Source organism: Gobius niger, assembly GCF_951799975.1.
Source record: "Gobius niger genome assembly, chromosome: 11".
NCBI classification, from domain to species: Eukaryota; Metazoa; Chordata; class Actinopteri; order Gobiiformes; family Gobiidae; genus Gobius; species Gobius niger.
Window position 1 is genome coordinate 30,336,744 of NC_136862.1, and position 15,816 is coordinate 30,352,559.

The 15,816-nt window shown below is 40.0% G+C and overlaps 1 protein-coding gene across 1 annotated transcript in view; it reads right to left on the reverse strand.

The window, feature by feature from the left end:
• st6gal1 (ST6 beta-galactosamide alpha-2,6-sialyltranferase 1) overlaps positions 1-15,816 on the reverse strand; it is a 204,973-nt gene that overhangs the window by 121,451 nt on the left and 67,706 nt on the right. The gene's annotated exons all lie outside the window — the stretch shown is intronic.

The following is a 15,816-nucleotide window of genomic DNA, read 5'->3' on the forward strand; positions in this document are numbered from 1 at the left end:
CGCGGGGGCGCGCACGTAAACGAAAGGGGGAGTAGCCACGTATGGACGGGAGCGCGCCTCGGGGGGGGTCAGGCCGTGTCAGTTGCGTTCACGGCCGCAGGAGGTTTGACACGCTTAAAAAAAAAAAAAAATACATTCATAATTCATAAATAAATAAATAGTACATAGCAAAACTGCATTAAATACATTTAAAGAAATTGCTTGGAGAGAAATTTAGTTTGGGATTAACCTGACATTAACTGAGCATATTTTCAGATATTTTCAGATTTCAGAGAAAAAAACAAGGATGAAAACGCAACAAAAAAGTATCAAAAACTTACCAAAAAAGCCACAAAAAAGCGACAAGAATGTAAAAAAACTCAACAAGGAAAATGGCGAAAAACACAATAAAAAAGATACACAAAAATGAACCAAAAACAGCAACAAGAGCAACAAAAAGCAATGAAAATGCCAAGCAAAAAAAATGGTGGCAAAAATGTGATAAAAAAGTGACGACAACACAGCAACAACACGAGGAAAATCAGTTTAGATCAGTTTTGTAGGTCTTAGCTTTCAAATGAGGCGGTGCACTGGCCTATAGGCTGTAAGATCCAGTCTAGAAACATTCAGTACAAACGTGCAGACATGTAATTATTGATTGCCATTTTGATAACAAGGCACACGATTGACACAGCGTCCCACTGTCAGCCATATATATATGGCTGACATGTATATACAGATAGCCAGTCGGCTATATGTAATCAGGTAGGGTTGCTGCTTGGGATTAAAGGGATAGTCTGTAGGATTGCAAAATGAGGAGAGAGAGAGAGAGAGAGAGAGAGAGATTTCAAAAGTCCTTCCCCTTCCTGATTGGACCTACAGGCCAGTTCAGAGGAAAGCTCGTTGCAAAGGTCAAATGATGGCACCGGGGATTCTGATTACTTAAAAAATAGAATTATTTGAGTAAGCTACATACATTTCCAGGCCCAGGCAGTCACAATACGCAATGTTTTACATTTGTTAAACATTAAACCCCTTAACCCCACTTTAACCCCTCAACGCCTATTGGTACATTTTGACGACATACCTCTTCTTGCCAGACTGTGGCTAAAATAAGGCGTGTTTTCCCTTGATACCTGTTTGCACATCCATGCCGTACCTAGGAACGTTTTGCAAGCACTAGTTTCTCGTAGGACCGGTCAGAGAAGGAACCACAACCGGGTCACGGTAGCTATTTAGCGGAAATAGCATTTCTGCAAATCGAGGCAGCAACTTTGATGAAATATTCAAATGTAAATGGAGTTGTGCTAAAATAAAGTTATGTAGCAGCTCATCGTTTCCATCTTTAGATTATTGATTGGAATGAACTTCGCGTGATGGATTTTTTTTTTTTTTGTTATTTGAAGATTTCAGTACGTTGTAAATTGGCAACATCAGGCCATAAAGGAAAACTGCAGTAGCTCCATCTGGTGGCCACAGTGACCGCATTTTAGTAGTATTTAGATAATACTACTAAAATAAATTGTCTGCACCTTTTATAAAGTGCTTTTTTTCCTCCTTCCTGCATCAGGCGATGAAAGCAGCAGCAGCAGCAGTGAAGGCACTGATGACAGGAACAGCAGTGATGAAGATGTTACTGAAAATCATGATGCCCTTCCTGTTACCAGAGCTCCTGCTGTAAGACGACATCAGCTCAAAATCAACACTTTACAAGAATTTAGTGAAAAGCATTAGCTCTGTTTACTGTTCTAATATCCTAGCCTGAATACATAAGTGTTCAGTGTATCTTACAGTGCATTTACATTTGTAATCATTCAGAACAAACACATTTTGTCACTTTAATACATTTACAACTTTTGCCTGTTGTTGTCAATTTACAACATACCAAAAACTATATCTGTTCTATGTGCGACATAAAAATTAACAATCTCCACTTAATTTAGCATCAGCTTGAAAGCAAAAACACTGATAATATTTTTTTTTATATAATTGGAAATACATTCAGGCGTTAAGGGGTTTTAACCAAGCACATTTTCTACAGTTTTACCCAAACCTAAAAGCTTCTCTGGAGTTTAGAACTTGCTCAGTTAGTTAGCATCTCACTTGGGACTGAAGCATTTCCAAAGGCCTTGAAAACTGCAGTCATTAAGCCTCTTCTAAAGAATAGCAGCCTTGATGCCAAGGTACTGAACAACTACCAGCCCATATCAAACCTGCCATTCTTAGGAAAAGTCCTATAGAAAGTATATCAGCAGCTCACTTACTTTCTCGTGTCTAACAATGTGCTTGATACTTTCCAGTCAGGCTCTAGGCCCCATCACAGCACAGAGACAGCTCTGATCAAGGTGACAAATGATATCCGCATGAACACCAACGTAGGTAAGGTCAGTTTTAGTTCTGCTGGACCTGAGCGCTGCCTTTCACAGGTTAGAAAACTGGGTGGGAATCTCTGGTACTGCTCTAAACTGGTTTAAGTCCTATCTCGAGGACAGGATGTACTTTGTCGAAATTGGCAAGTGTGTCTCAGACAAAATTGCCATGACCTGTGGAGTCCCCCTGGGGTCAGTCTTGGGACCCCTCTTATTCAACCTGTACATGCTTCCATTGGGTCAGCTAATAAACAGCAACAATGTGTCGTACCACAACTATGCAGATGACCCTCAAATCTACGTGTCACTGACGGCTGGTGAACATGGGCCTGTAAATACTCTCTGTCACTGCATCCAACAGATCAGTTTGTGGATGCAAAACAACTTTCTACAGCTAAATGCAGACAAAACTGTTTTTGGCCCACAGACACAAAGAGAAAGTGTTATTCTCACTCTCTAAAACCAACAAAATCAGGTTAGAAATCTAGGAGTAATCATGGACTCAGACACATCAAAGCAATAACATCAGCAGCTTTTACCATCTGAAAAACATGGCTAAGATCAGAGGAATAGTGTCAAAACCAGACTTTGAGAGACTTATCCATGCATTTGTGTCCAGGTTAGACGACTGTAACGGCCTGCTGGACAACTGCTGTACATCCAGAACTCTGCTGCTGAAATCCTGACAAGAACCAGGAAATACGACCATATTAGTCCAGTGCTCCGGTCTCTGCACTGGCTTCCTGTCACTCAGAGAATAGAATTTAAAACAGCTCTGCTTGTTACAAGTCTTCATGGTTTAGCACCGAAGTCCATCTCTGACATGTTAGAGCCGTATGAACCATCTCGGGCCCTGAGAGCTTCAGGGAGGGGCCTCCTGGTGGTTCCCAGAGTCAGGACTAAACACTGTGAGGCTGCATTTCAGTTTCATGCATAAAATCTGGAATAGTCTTCATGAGGATGTGAGACAGGCCTCAACTCTGACAATGTTCGAAAACAGTTCTATTTACCCGTGCAAATGACACTGAAAGTATTTTATCTGCACTCTTGCCTTTTACTGTAATTGATTTAATTTATGCTGACGTGTTATTGATTTGATCTGTTTTCTTATAATTTTATGCATCTGTGAAGCACTTTGAATTGCCTTGTGTATGAATTGAGCTCTAAAAATAAACCTGCCGTGCCTAGATTAGTGTTGTAGGTCTTGGCTTTCAAATGAGGCAGCACACTGTAATGCTGCTGGAGAAAATGCACTCGGTTAAGGCGGGGGTTAAGAGGTTAAACTTTACAAGAAGATTAAAATATATGCAAAAACATACGATGTTTGGTACCTTCATTTAAACGTACATGACATTATAAAGTTATATAGGTTAAAATGAACAGTCTAAATTGTCACATGACCCAGAGTACCAGAGGAAGCCACATTTTTTCTTCCCTTGTTTTTTTTTTTTTTTTTTTTTCTCGTGTAGAGCTGTATTTTCCGTTCAACCCCGAACGCACCACGGCTCTGCTTTACTGACGTCTCAGTCTCTCCTTTCACATCCACAAATCAGAGCGCTCCCGTTTATCGCTACTTCGAAAACTACACGTCTTCTGTTCTGACCCACAGGAACGGGTGTGTGCGTGCCTGCGTGCGTGTGTGTGTGTTTATTATTCCACTTCGTCGCGATATTAAGGTTAGGTTCAGAAAAGAGCCTCCCAGTTCCCCTCTTCCCCCCCATCGCCGGCCTCTTTACGCACACACGTGTCATCACCGGACCTGCACGTGGACCCTCACGCTCCGTTTGCCCGTTTCCCTTCATTTTTACGATGTTATGAAATGGCCTACTCCCCCCCCCTCAACTAGTGCACCCTCACTTACGGGGGCATCGGGTTCACATGTGCGCGTTTTCAGCCGAGAGAGGCGCTGGCAACACATGGGCCCATGGATTAGCTTTCACTGTCTTTTTTTTTTTTTTCAGCCCGTGTGTGAGGTAGTATTATTATGTAATAAACTCGAAAGTTCAAGTCGGTCGAAACTAACCCTACTCGTAGTAGACAAGACACTGCGTGGAGTTTTACCCAAATCTAAAAGCTTCTCTGCTGTAGCTTGCAGCCTGTAGGCCAGAGTAATGCCTCATTTGAAAGCTAAGACCTACAAAACTCATCATATCTTTTTTGTGGCATTGTCGCCACTTTATGGACACATTTTTTTTAGAGCGATTTGTCATGTTTTCGTAGTTTTTTTTGTTGTGTTTTGGTCACTTTTTCCATCCATTTTTTGTCGCTCTTTCATGGCTTTCTTGTGGATTTGTTGTTGCTTTTTCATCACCCTTTAGTCGTGTTTTTGTCGCTTTGTTGTAGGGATGCACCGATACCAGTATCGGGTATCGGGCCGATACCACATGCTTGTACTCATACTCGTACTCATTCATGAGGTCCCGATACCAGGAACCGATACCATTTGACGTGCGTCCAGCGCAGCTACGAGGCGCAGCTACGAGGCGCAGCTCTCAGCTGAGGAGAGAAGAAGCAACAAACTGGAGAATTCTTTAGTGCAAATACAATAATCCACATAGAGCTGACTTTATTACAGACTGCGCTCTCTAAATCTGAGTCTGAGCTGGATTTAACCAGAGCTAAATGTTGTTCGGGCTGCAGCGTTTACAACATACAGGCTAACGTTGCTAACGTTGCTAACTCGCGGCTAACAGTTTTGGCCATTCTGACGCCGTTTTATGCCCAGGGGTTTATTCATCTGAAAAACTAACCCAGCGACTAAAAAGTTCTCAGAAAATCCAACTTAAAGAGATACCGCATGTTTATATTGAGCCAAAATGAGCTGCTGCAGAACAATGAAAACGCTGTAGCTTCTCGCTAAGTTACTACAAACACACGAGAAAATCTACAGGAGCTGAAGTAAAGATGAAAAGAGACCATTTAAGTAACATCTCAATACTATTGTTAAATAAAAATACATAAATGAATAAAGCACAGGCATTGGGAGCTTTTGGACATGAACTTTTCTGTCTATGATGGACAGGGCAATGAAAAATAAAAATTATATTGAAATAATATAATAAAATGAAATAAATAAATAAATGGCATCAGCACAATTCTAATATAACTGTTCTTAAATGTGTCGCCGACTTTACTTAAGGAAATGTAAATGAGTAAATTAACTATTTTACAAACCAATCTGCTGTGAAAAAAGTAAGAATGTTGAAGAAAATGCCTTGTACTCGTATCGGTATTCGGTATCGACGAGTACTTAAATCAAAGTACTCGTACTCGTATCGGTTTTAGAAAAAGTGGTATCGGTGCCTCCATACTTTCTTGTTGCTTTTCCGGCACGTGTTTTCCTCTTTTTTAATCGTTTCTTTGGCGCTTTCTTTCATTGTGTTTTCTTCACTTTTCCATCTCATTTATGTCACATTGTTGCTTTTTCGTCTTTCTTTGTGGTGGTTTTGTCGCTCTTTTGCCACTTCCTTGCTTTTAGATTGGGGTAAAGCCGAACTGGAGGAAATGTGCTTGGGTCAGCTTGTTACTTTTACTCCACTACATTTGAATGATAAACACAACACTTTCTACTCCAATACATTTCCAAAGTTTTTGTGTGTTTTGTTCATTTTTAAAAAGCCTAATAAAGCTCACTCCGGAACAGCAGGTGGCGCTGTGCAGATGTGCAGTCAAATGACACCGGCTCACAACAAAGAAGAAGGTTTGTCCCCGTCGTGTTGCCGTACAGAGAGGAATTCGAGTGACATTTTCCTGTTTTTGAAGCTGCACGGTTATGATTTGTACTTTATAGTTTGAATATTTCTACAGCAAATACTTTCAAGTACTTTCACTTCAGTACGAATACGACAGAAACCTCTACTGGAGTATTATTTGATCAGTAGAAACCTAAATTAGTAGTAGCCTGTACATTTCTTCGATCACCAACCATTGATTAAAATGAACCGAGCTCATTTTCTCCAGTTTGGCTTTACCCAAATCTAAAAGCTGAGAAAAGAAGAAATCAAAACAGCGACGGAAACGCAACAAAAATGTGACAAAGAAGCGACAAAAATGTGCTGGAAAAGAAACAAAAAATGCAACAAAAATGTGGCAAAAACGTTTAAAAAAAAGGTGAAAAAAAAGGCAGCGACATGACAAAGAAGTTTCACTTTTGTAGGTCTTAGCTTTCAAATGAGGCATTTCACTGTTGCTCTCCAGTCAAGAAGCTTTGAGATTTTTGGTAAAGCCAAGGTTAAACAACTACAGCCGCAACAACTGTTAGTTCACAATTGATAAAAGTGATGAACAGCAGATAACGACGGAACAACATTATAAAATAATAGCTACAGAAAGCCTGTTTAAAGGGACAGAGTTTAAAAATGTTAAAACTAAGTATTTTCCTCCCCCTACATGTTCCAGCCATGTCCTAATGTGTAGAACGAGCTCAAACCTATTCACCACAACTGCCTCTAAATCCTGCACTGTCACTCAAAAAGGCGTCATGCACGAGCTTAATATAGAAGGTGCAGTTACGCGTAAGACCTGAGGTGGCAGTAGTGAGCATAGAATGATCAACTTGCATCTAGTCCCTTTAAAGGGCAGCAAAACACAGTTGGAGGCAGCGATGTGCCAGACTCATGTCTAGGTTGCTTCTCGAAAAGAAGATGGGGAGAAAAAACAGCCATTTTAACGGGAGCTATAGCAAATGCTGCCTGTAGATCAGGGGTAGGCAACGTCAGGCCCGGGGGCCAAATCCGGCCCTGCAGGATAGAACCTCTGGCCCCCAAGATGAATTTGGTAAATATTATAACGCAAGTAAGAGCACTTGAATACCTGTTAAAGTCAGAGAGAGAGTGGGGGAAGATGAGCCACTTTTTGCTTAAGTGGTTATTGTGTAAAAACAGTATAATGTAAATACAAAATTTTACTATGAGATTTAAAAAAAAAAATTTGCCTGGAATGTATGTGGTTTTAAAGATGTTGGTTTTCCCCCCAAAAAGTGTCATTTTACTCCAGAAATGTGGGAACATCTTAATATCATAAAATCTCATAATTTACATTTTAGTGTTTCCTGTAAGCAATTTGATGCAAACAATCTGAATATATATTTGGCAAGTTTAAATCATGTGAAGATCAAATCTATAAACTCACAAAAAAAATGAAAAATAAAAATAATAATTCTAAATACAATGGGTGGCTCAAATTACCAACTGACTGCACTTACCAACCTACTGTAAAAATGTGGAATATCTTTCAAAAGAAATGTCCTGGCAGAACATCCCGTTACGTTGGCATTTGCGGCAAATGGTTCTGTACTTTGGGCATCAGTGGTGAGGTTTGGCCCTTAGTGATTTGGCGAGGATGAAAATCGGCCCTCCATGACACAAACCTGCCTACCCCGGCTGTAGACGACATTAGCTTTCATATGAACAACGAGTCAATAATTCAAGTATTTTTTACATTTTAAAATGGCCATTGGTGCGTTTCTATGGAATGTACAGCTATTCCCATAAATCTTTTCATTTTTCTCCCAGACAATATGAGGGACCAGGGTGATTTTGTTCATATATACATTTTGTACTTTCTGAACCCACCCATCCCTGCTCCCTTCTCTGTTGGGCCTATAGCCTGCATGTTAGGACAAGGGCCAACGCGCTGCACCAGGGAAAAGCATAATGTGTACAGTATATGCTTTCACTGTTGCGCAACACAGCAGCTCCCGGGCTTGTTAAAGAGTCCCTCACACACGCCAATATACATTTTACTTAATAGTGCTCAAACTGCGTGCTGCACAGAAGAAAACTATAACTGAAGGGCTTTGTTTTTAATGGTTGGGGAATCAACACAGATGTTTGCAGCAACATTTTATGGGATACATACAGGTGCAATAATGCTCCAACTTTGATAAAAGATCTGGCTTTCTAAACGTTTAACAGTCTTTTCTCCTGAATCCCTAGTATCTGCTGTTGCTTTGTAAAATGATTTCAGCCCCAATCCCTTCGAACCTGTATGGCACCTATGTATGGTCCATTTGTACTGTTGCTGCACTGTTTATTCATCAATGGGAACCAAAGCAGATGTGGAGTTAAAAGTGCTGAGAGCTGTGACCAGGTTTATCGCCCTCAGCTGCAGAAGTCCCACTGCTCACGCTCTCTGAACAAGGGCTGAGAAATGCTTCAAACCGGACTACTGTAAACACTCCGTCATGGGCGTAGAGCTGGGGAATTCCTTGACTGACTGAGAGGAAGAGATGTTTATACAGCATCTAAATAAATGAAAGATATAGTAATGAACTGAATTTAAAAAAAAATGTTGTTAGCCCATGTCAATAGAGTACAGCTGATGTTTAACCTCTTAACTCCCGCCTGAACCGAGAGGATCTTTTTCCTCACGTCATCAGATTTTTTTCCATCATTTTTTTGTTGGGTATTCAACTCATTTTTGTAACTTTTTTTTATCACATTTTTGTCAATTTTTTGTCAATTTTTTGTAGCATTTTGTCCTTTTTTTGGTCCTTTTTTTGGGCCTTTTTGGTCAATTTTTTGTCAATTTTTGTAGTTTTTTGTCATTTTTTGTCATATTTTAGTAATTTTTTAGTCAATTTTTTATCTTTTTTTGGTCATTTTTTGGTCCATTTTGTGTCTTTTTTTGTAGCATTTTGTCACATCTTTGTAATTTTTTGTCACATTTTTTGTCATTTTTTTGGTAATTTTTGTCACATTTTTGTCATTTTTTTGGTCATTTTTGGTCACATTTTTGTCATTTTTTCGTATTTTTTTGTGGCCTTTTTTGTCAATTTTTAGTCAATTTTTGTCATTTTTTAATCATTTTTTTGTCATATTTTAGTAATTTTTTTGTCATTTTTTGGTGACATTTTTTTGACATTTTTGCCACTTTTTCATCAATTGTTCGTCACTTTTTTAGTCAATGTTTTCTCACATTTCCATCATTGTTTTCGTCTCAGTTTTGTTGCTATTTTCACAGCTTTTTTCCAGAAGCTTTTGGACTGGGGTAAAGCCAAACTGGAGAAAATGTGCTCTGTTCAGGTGGGAGTTAAGGGGTTAAGTTGCAGCAAAGTAAATTTACTTCAGTAGAGAGTTCGAGGATTACTTGAGTCGTTTTTTGGTGGATAACTTATTACTTCACTACTTATTTGAAAGATAAATATAATACAACTTTTACTCCACTACATTTCCATAAAGGCTCCAAAGTAAAATGGCAATTTGGCCCTATCTTTAAGCTTCACTCACTCCAGAACAGTAGGTGGCGCTGTGCAGTTAATACCACTTGCTTAACCTCTTACCACCCGCCTGAACCAAATGCATTCTGTCCTCTTTGGCCATTATATAGGTCTCTGTAACACCTCATTTGAAAGCTAAGACCCACAAAACTGATCTTTTTCCTCGCGTCGTTGCTGTGTTGTGTCACCTTTTTTATGTTTTTTTGTTTTCTTTTTGGTCCCATTTTTGTTGAGTTTTTGTAAAAAAAAAAATTGTTGAGTTTTTGTCACATTTTTGTTGATTTTTTGTAATTTTTTTGTTGAGTTTTTGTCACATTTTTGTTGAATTTTTGTCACTTTTTTGTTGCGTTTACATCCTTGTTTTCTTCTACCTTTTTGTGGCTTTTTTCCCCAGGAAGCTTTTTGATTAGGGTAAAGCCAAACTGGAGAAAATGTGATCCGTTCAGGTGGGAGTTAAGAGGTTAAAGTATTTTTTTTTTTTACTTTTCCACTTTGAATCCCTCAGTATTTTTCTATGGCAAACACTTCAGTACTTTCCCTTCAGTAAAAATTTGACCACGCAACTTTTATTAGTAATGAGTAATATTTGACCTGTAGTATCTGTACTTTTACTCAAGTCATGAAATCAAGTACTGTACTTCGACCACCTTTGACAGTAACATACCTATCTGTACATTGTATTAACTGTGTACTATTGCTTCTCAAATTCTCAAAGTATAATCGAGGGCGTGTCTTCTGTGAGTCATTCTTGGGGAGAACCTTCAAACTGGTTTTGAGACTGCGCCAAAGAAAATACAAGCCGCCTCTAAAGTATTGAATCATCGATTGACATTTCTATAATTAGCACATGGATAACACCTACAATAAGTAGCCCTGTTATATATGATTTATTGTAAATACAGAAGATATTTCCTTAAGGGGACATTACAGTGAAACTAATATGACTAATATTGGTCACATGACATTACTCTGGAGAAACGTTCTGGTTTAAACTTGCCCACCTCACCGTCGTCTTATCTCTTCAGTTGAAATATGCAAACTATTTCTCCCATTCCTACTCGCTACAGCTGAATGAACGGCTTTGAAGTGTCATTTTTGATCCAGGTATTTATTCGCATTTGCCCGGAGCAGTCGGTATCCAGATCTTTAGCCAGTTCATAGTTCATCAGCTTATCATCAATATTAATTCCCAAAAACTTTGCTACATACACCCTTTCAATTTCTACCTCCCCAATTTTGAGTTGACACGGTTTGTTTACTTCCTTGTTTCCAAATACAATATATTTACTTTTATGCAGATTTATGGAAAGTTTATTTGTATCAAACCATTTTTTTAGTATCTTAAGCTCAGTTCCTACTGTATTTAAAAGCAGCTCGAGATTTTTTCCAGAACAGCACAGACTGGCATCATCAGCAAATAGGAAACATTGTAATTTGTTGAGGACTTCAGTGATTTCATTAATGTACATGATAAATAGTTTAGGTCCCAAAACGGAGCCCTGAGGAACACCGTGGGTCATTTTTTCCTCCTTTGAGTTGATGTTATTAATATGTACGTACTGATTTCGATCACTTCGATAACTTTTTGGCCAAGTGTGAGCTAGGCCCCTGACACCATACCTTTCAAGTTTATTTAAGAGCAATGAATGGCCTATTGTGTCAAAGGCCTTGCTGAGGTCAATAAAATAATAAATAATAAATGGAGGAAGTAAGAGTATAATTCACTCAAAATAACATCAGCCTTGTGTCCGTTTCACCTGATCCCACCGGAGTGCCTCAAGGCTCCATCCTCGATCCGCTGTTGTTCTCCAACGTACTGCCATGTAGAACTGTCCGTTCCAAATATAACATGTCTTTTCACCTTAATGCAGACGAGCCACAGGCCTACTCACCCATCCTGCCAAACCGCTCAGAGGCTCTCCAGTCCTTTCACAATGCTCTCACTGACACCGAGGGATGGCTCACACAGGTTTTTTATACCTCAATGAGAGTAAAAGTGAGGGCATTCTGTTTGGGCACATATTTAAGGACTCTGTGTTGGATTTGGGAACTCGTGCCCCTTTCTCTCAAACAGTGAAAAGTAAGGGTCAAGTTCGATGACAATTTGAAATTTGACAAACATGTGGACAGTGTTGCTTCCAGCTTGGTCTCCTGGCCAAAGTGAAACCTTTTCTTTGCCAGAATGACCATAGATGTCATGTCGGGGATGTCCTTCAGTTTCAGTCCAGGGTCATGGGTCCAGTTCGCGATGCAGTTCGGAACCTGGGAACTTTAAACAACAAATAAATGCTGTTGTCAAAGCCATTTTTTTTTCCAGCTGCGCCTTTTGACCGAGGTTAAACCCTTTCTCTCGCGCCAAGACCTGGACAAGGCGACCCACGCGTTCATCAGTTCTCGGTTGGACTATTGCAACGCTCTCTACTCTGGCCTCCCACACTCGTCACTCCACCGGCTACAGTTAGTGCAGAAGCTTCTCACCGGTTCATCCAGACTCAGCCTCATCACTCCCGTCCTCTCCTCCCTGCACTGGCTCCCGCTCCGTTTTCGGATTGATTTCAAAATGTTGATGCTTGTTTTTAAAGCCCTCCATGGTCTCGCTCCGTTATATCTGACTGAGTTGGTGACCGTACATCGCCCCAGCAGAGCTCTCCGGTCTGCCGATCAAATGGTTCTGGACGTGCCCAGGTCCCGGTACAAACAGTGGGGCCATCGTTCTTTCAGGGTTGTAGCGCCTAAACTGTGGAACAGCTGCCCCTCAGTCTGCGTGTTCTCACAGAGCTGTCCCTCTTTAAGTCTAGATTGAAGACATGTCTTTTCAAACTAGCTTTTAAGACTTAGATCGCACTTATTTGATTGATTGATTGATTGATTGATTTTTTAATGTTGTTTTATCTTTCTGTGAAGCACTTTGGTCTTGTGTTGTTGTAAGGTGCTATATAAATAAACTTTGATAGATTGATTGATTGATGTCTCCCGTTTTGGCCTGGGAACTACTGTATTTTACTTGTCTTTCCTGCCATCCTCCCGTATTAGTATTTCCACACATAAATCTCCCGTATTATGACAGAACAAAACAAACAACATTCCTCTGCCTCTCCAAACTGAACTCTGTCACTAAGCTTCCAAGACCTGCCACCTGTAGCAGCCTGGGTAACAGCTAGCACACCTGTCAACTCCCCTGTTTTGGCTGAGACACCCTTGGAGCTCGGTTTGGGGGGTGGTGGTGCGGCTCACCATTTCCCTTATTTTCAAATCCAGAACTTGACAGGTTTGAGAATAACCTAGAAAAGGCCAAGCATGCTTTCCATTCGTTCCTGCATGTACTGCTGAAAAAAGCACTTGAAGTGGGCGTGTGCACTTTTAATCGGCTGCAACAGGTGCAAACCGCCGTGGCTCGCTGGCACAGTCACATCGCTCCAGTGCTGAACCCCCTGCACCGGCTCCCAGTGCCTGCTATAGGTGGACATGAAACTTTTAATGTTTGTTTTGAAGTCTATTGAGGGACTTGGATCTTCCTATTTAGGACCAGGACCAGGAGCTAGCAGCGGGTGATCCTTCTTTTTTCCCCCTGGCACGTCCTAGGCTCTGGAACACGATGAGCCATTTGACAAGTCCCCTGTTTAACCTCTTGACTCCCACCTGAACCGAGCACATTTTCTCCAGCTTTACCCCAATCCAAAAAGCTTCTGGGAAAAAAGGTGTGAAAATAGCAGCAAAACTGAGACGAAAACAAGGATGAAAATGTGGAAAAAAGTGAGAAAACATTGACCAAAAAGTGACGAAAATGTATGAAAAAGTGGCAAAAATGTCCAAAAAATGTCACAAGAAATTGACAAAAAATTGACAAAAAAATGACAAAAAAATAAGATAAAAAAATGACCAAAAAATGACAAAAATATGACAAAAATGACAAAAAATTGATTAAAAAAATGACAGAAAAGGCCAAAAAAATGACGAAAAAATGACAAAAATTTGACAAAAAATGACCAAAAAAATGACAAAAATGTGAAAAAAATGCTACAAAAAATGACAATAATTTGACAAAAAATTAACAAAAAACAAAACAAAAATTTGACAAAAAAGTGAGAAAAATTTGACGAAATATGGAGAAAAAATGGACAAAAAGGTGATGAGAATTTGACAAAAAAATGCGAATAATTTCCAGAAAAAGTGACAAAAATGGAAAAAAAAAAGACAAAAAAGTGAGAAAAATTTGACGAAAAATTGAGGAAAAATGGATGAAAAAGTGACAAAAAAGTGACAAAAAGTCACGAAAATTTCACAAAAAATGAGACAACTGCCCAACAAAACAAAACAAAAATCTGATGATGATGTGAGGAAAAAGATCAATTGCCTGTTTAGAACTGCTTTTGTCCCCTAATTGCACACATCTATGTCTTTTATAATGGTATTATTTTTTCTGTTTTATATTGAAATTGTATACTGTACTTATGGGAAGCACTTACGTTCAGAAAGTGCTGTTGTAAAGTGTTGTGTTTGTTATTTCAGTGGGAAAACAGAATCATATTACACCAATAATAGTGTCGGCATAGTTACATAAGGGTCCATGAAGAAGAAATTGTCGGTCTTTTCAATTGCATGAATGTAACCCGGTAAACGGTTGGAGACCCCTAACTGTAACTCACTCTGTCTGTCTCTGTGGCCCCGTGAGGCCCCCCCCTCCGCTCTCCTGTATCTGGATCATTGGCGCGGGTCCATTCTCTCCTCTTTAGTGGCGTGTAAAGCTTGGGCCATTGTGCTGCCTTTAGCTCCAGAGTGATCAGAGCAAACAGACAGGGTCCCGGGCTCAGAAAAACACAGTCAGCAGCAGGTCAGCAAATCCAGCACAGAGTCCGGGGGGGGAAGTGCACCGTAAGCAAAGAGCAGGGACCATTGTGGAGCGGACTGTCACCGGTTCAACGTACATATCGTTTTCATACACAGATATGGCATCCGTTTGTGACATCCAGGGCTGGTTGTCACACCTTTTTTTCTCTAGCCTCTTCAACAGAAAGTCCCTCAAGAATCAGACTGAAAAGCTTGAACCTTTTTACATTCTATTGCAAGAAATAGTAAATAAAACATAATAAATGAGAAAATCGCCTGTGACAATGTGCCCCATGCCCAGAGCAAGTCGTCACAGTGTTGTTTTCCCCCCTATTATTGTTAAAGCAGCAATAAGTAACGTGTTTACCTTAATAAATCATTTTCGTAGTCCCTCTGGGGGTAATACAAGTGTTAAAGGAATAGGCCACCTTTTTTTACATCCTGAGATATGTTCTTACCTTTGCTTAGAGGAGTTGATGTGTAGCTTTCTGGTCTTTACGCGTGCCCTCAGTCACCCAAACAGAGAATGTAGACTCCTCTTCTCATCCATGGATCCAAACGGAGGTGAAGTCAGAAGCTGTTCCACATTTTCCCTATTTAAATACAGTTACGTGAGCCTTTACACAAGCTAAGTCTAGTTATACAAAATTAAAAGTTGATTTTCTTAGCGGATAAAAAGGGGTGCTATATTTTAGGGCGTAATAACTTAGGAGCACTTCGACATCTGCGCAGTAAAGTGAGATATTACAGCGCGGACGTCGAAGCGCTCCTAAGTTACTACATATACATATACTTACAATGTAGTACCCCTTTAGAAGTAGCTTCTAACTTCATCCCAGTATGGGGCTATAGCTAGGCTGGGAGATGCTAAATGCTAACAACATTAGCGTGAGCACACGCACAAAGACCAGACAGCTACGCATCAACTCGTCTAAGCTCAGGTAATGTCTCAGTATGTAAAAAACAATGGCCTATTCCTTTAATGGGATGATTGGGTGCCTTCGGGTCAGAGCCACCAATACACACTAATGGAATCACGAAGAAGAAGCTAACAGGCAAACAGGGGTGAAGCTAACTGTGAGTTAGCATCACTTTAGCAGTAATTACAGCCAAATTTGAACGGAAAAAATATCTATTGTGTAATTGAATTGTGGCACAATGTACTTATCCCTCTCTGCCTTTGTCTTTTTTGTCGGCTTAGGATTTTACTCTCACAGACAATCAACCTCTTAACTCCCGCCTGAACCGAGAGCATTTTCTCCAGTTCAGCTTTACCCAAATCCTGCAGGCCAGTGTAACACCTCATTTGAAAGCTAAGACCTGCAAAACTAAATTGATCTTTTTCCTCACATTATCAGATTTTTTTTCATCACTTTTTTTGTTGGGCAGTCGTCTCATTTTTGTCAAATTTTCGTGACTTTT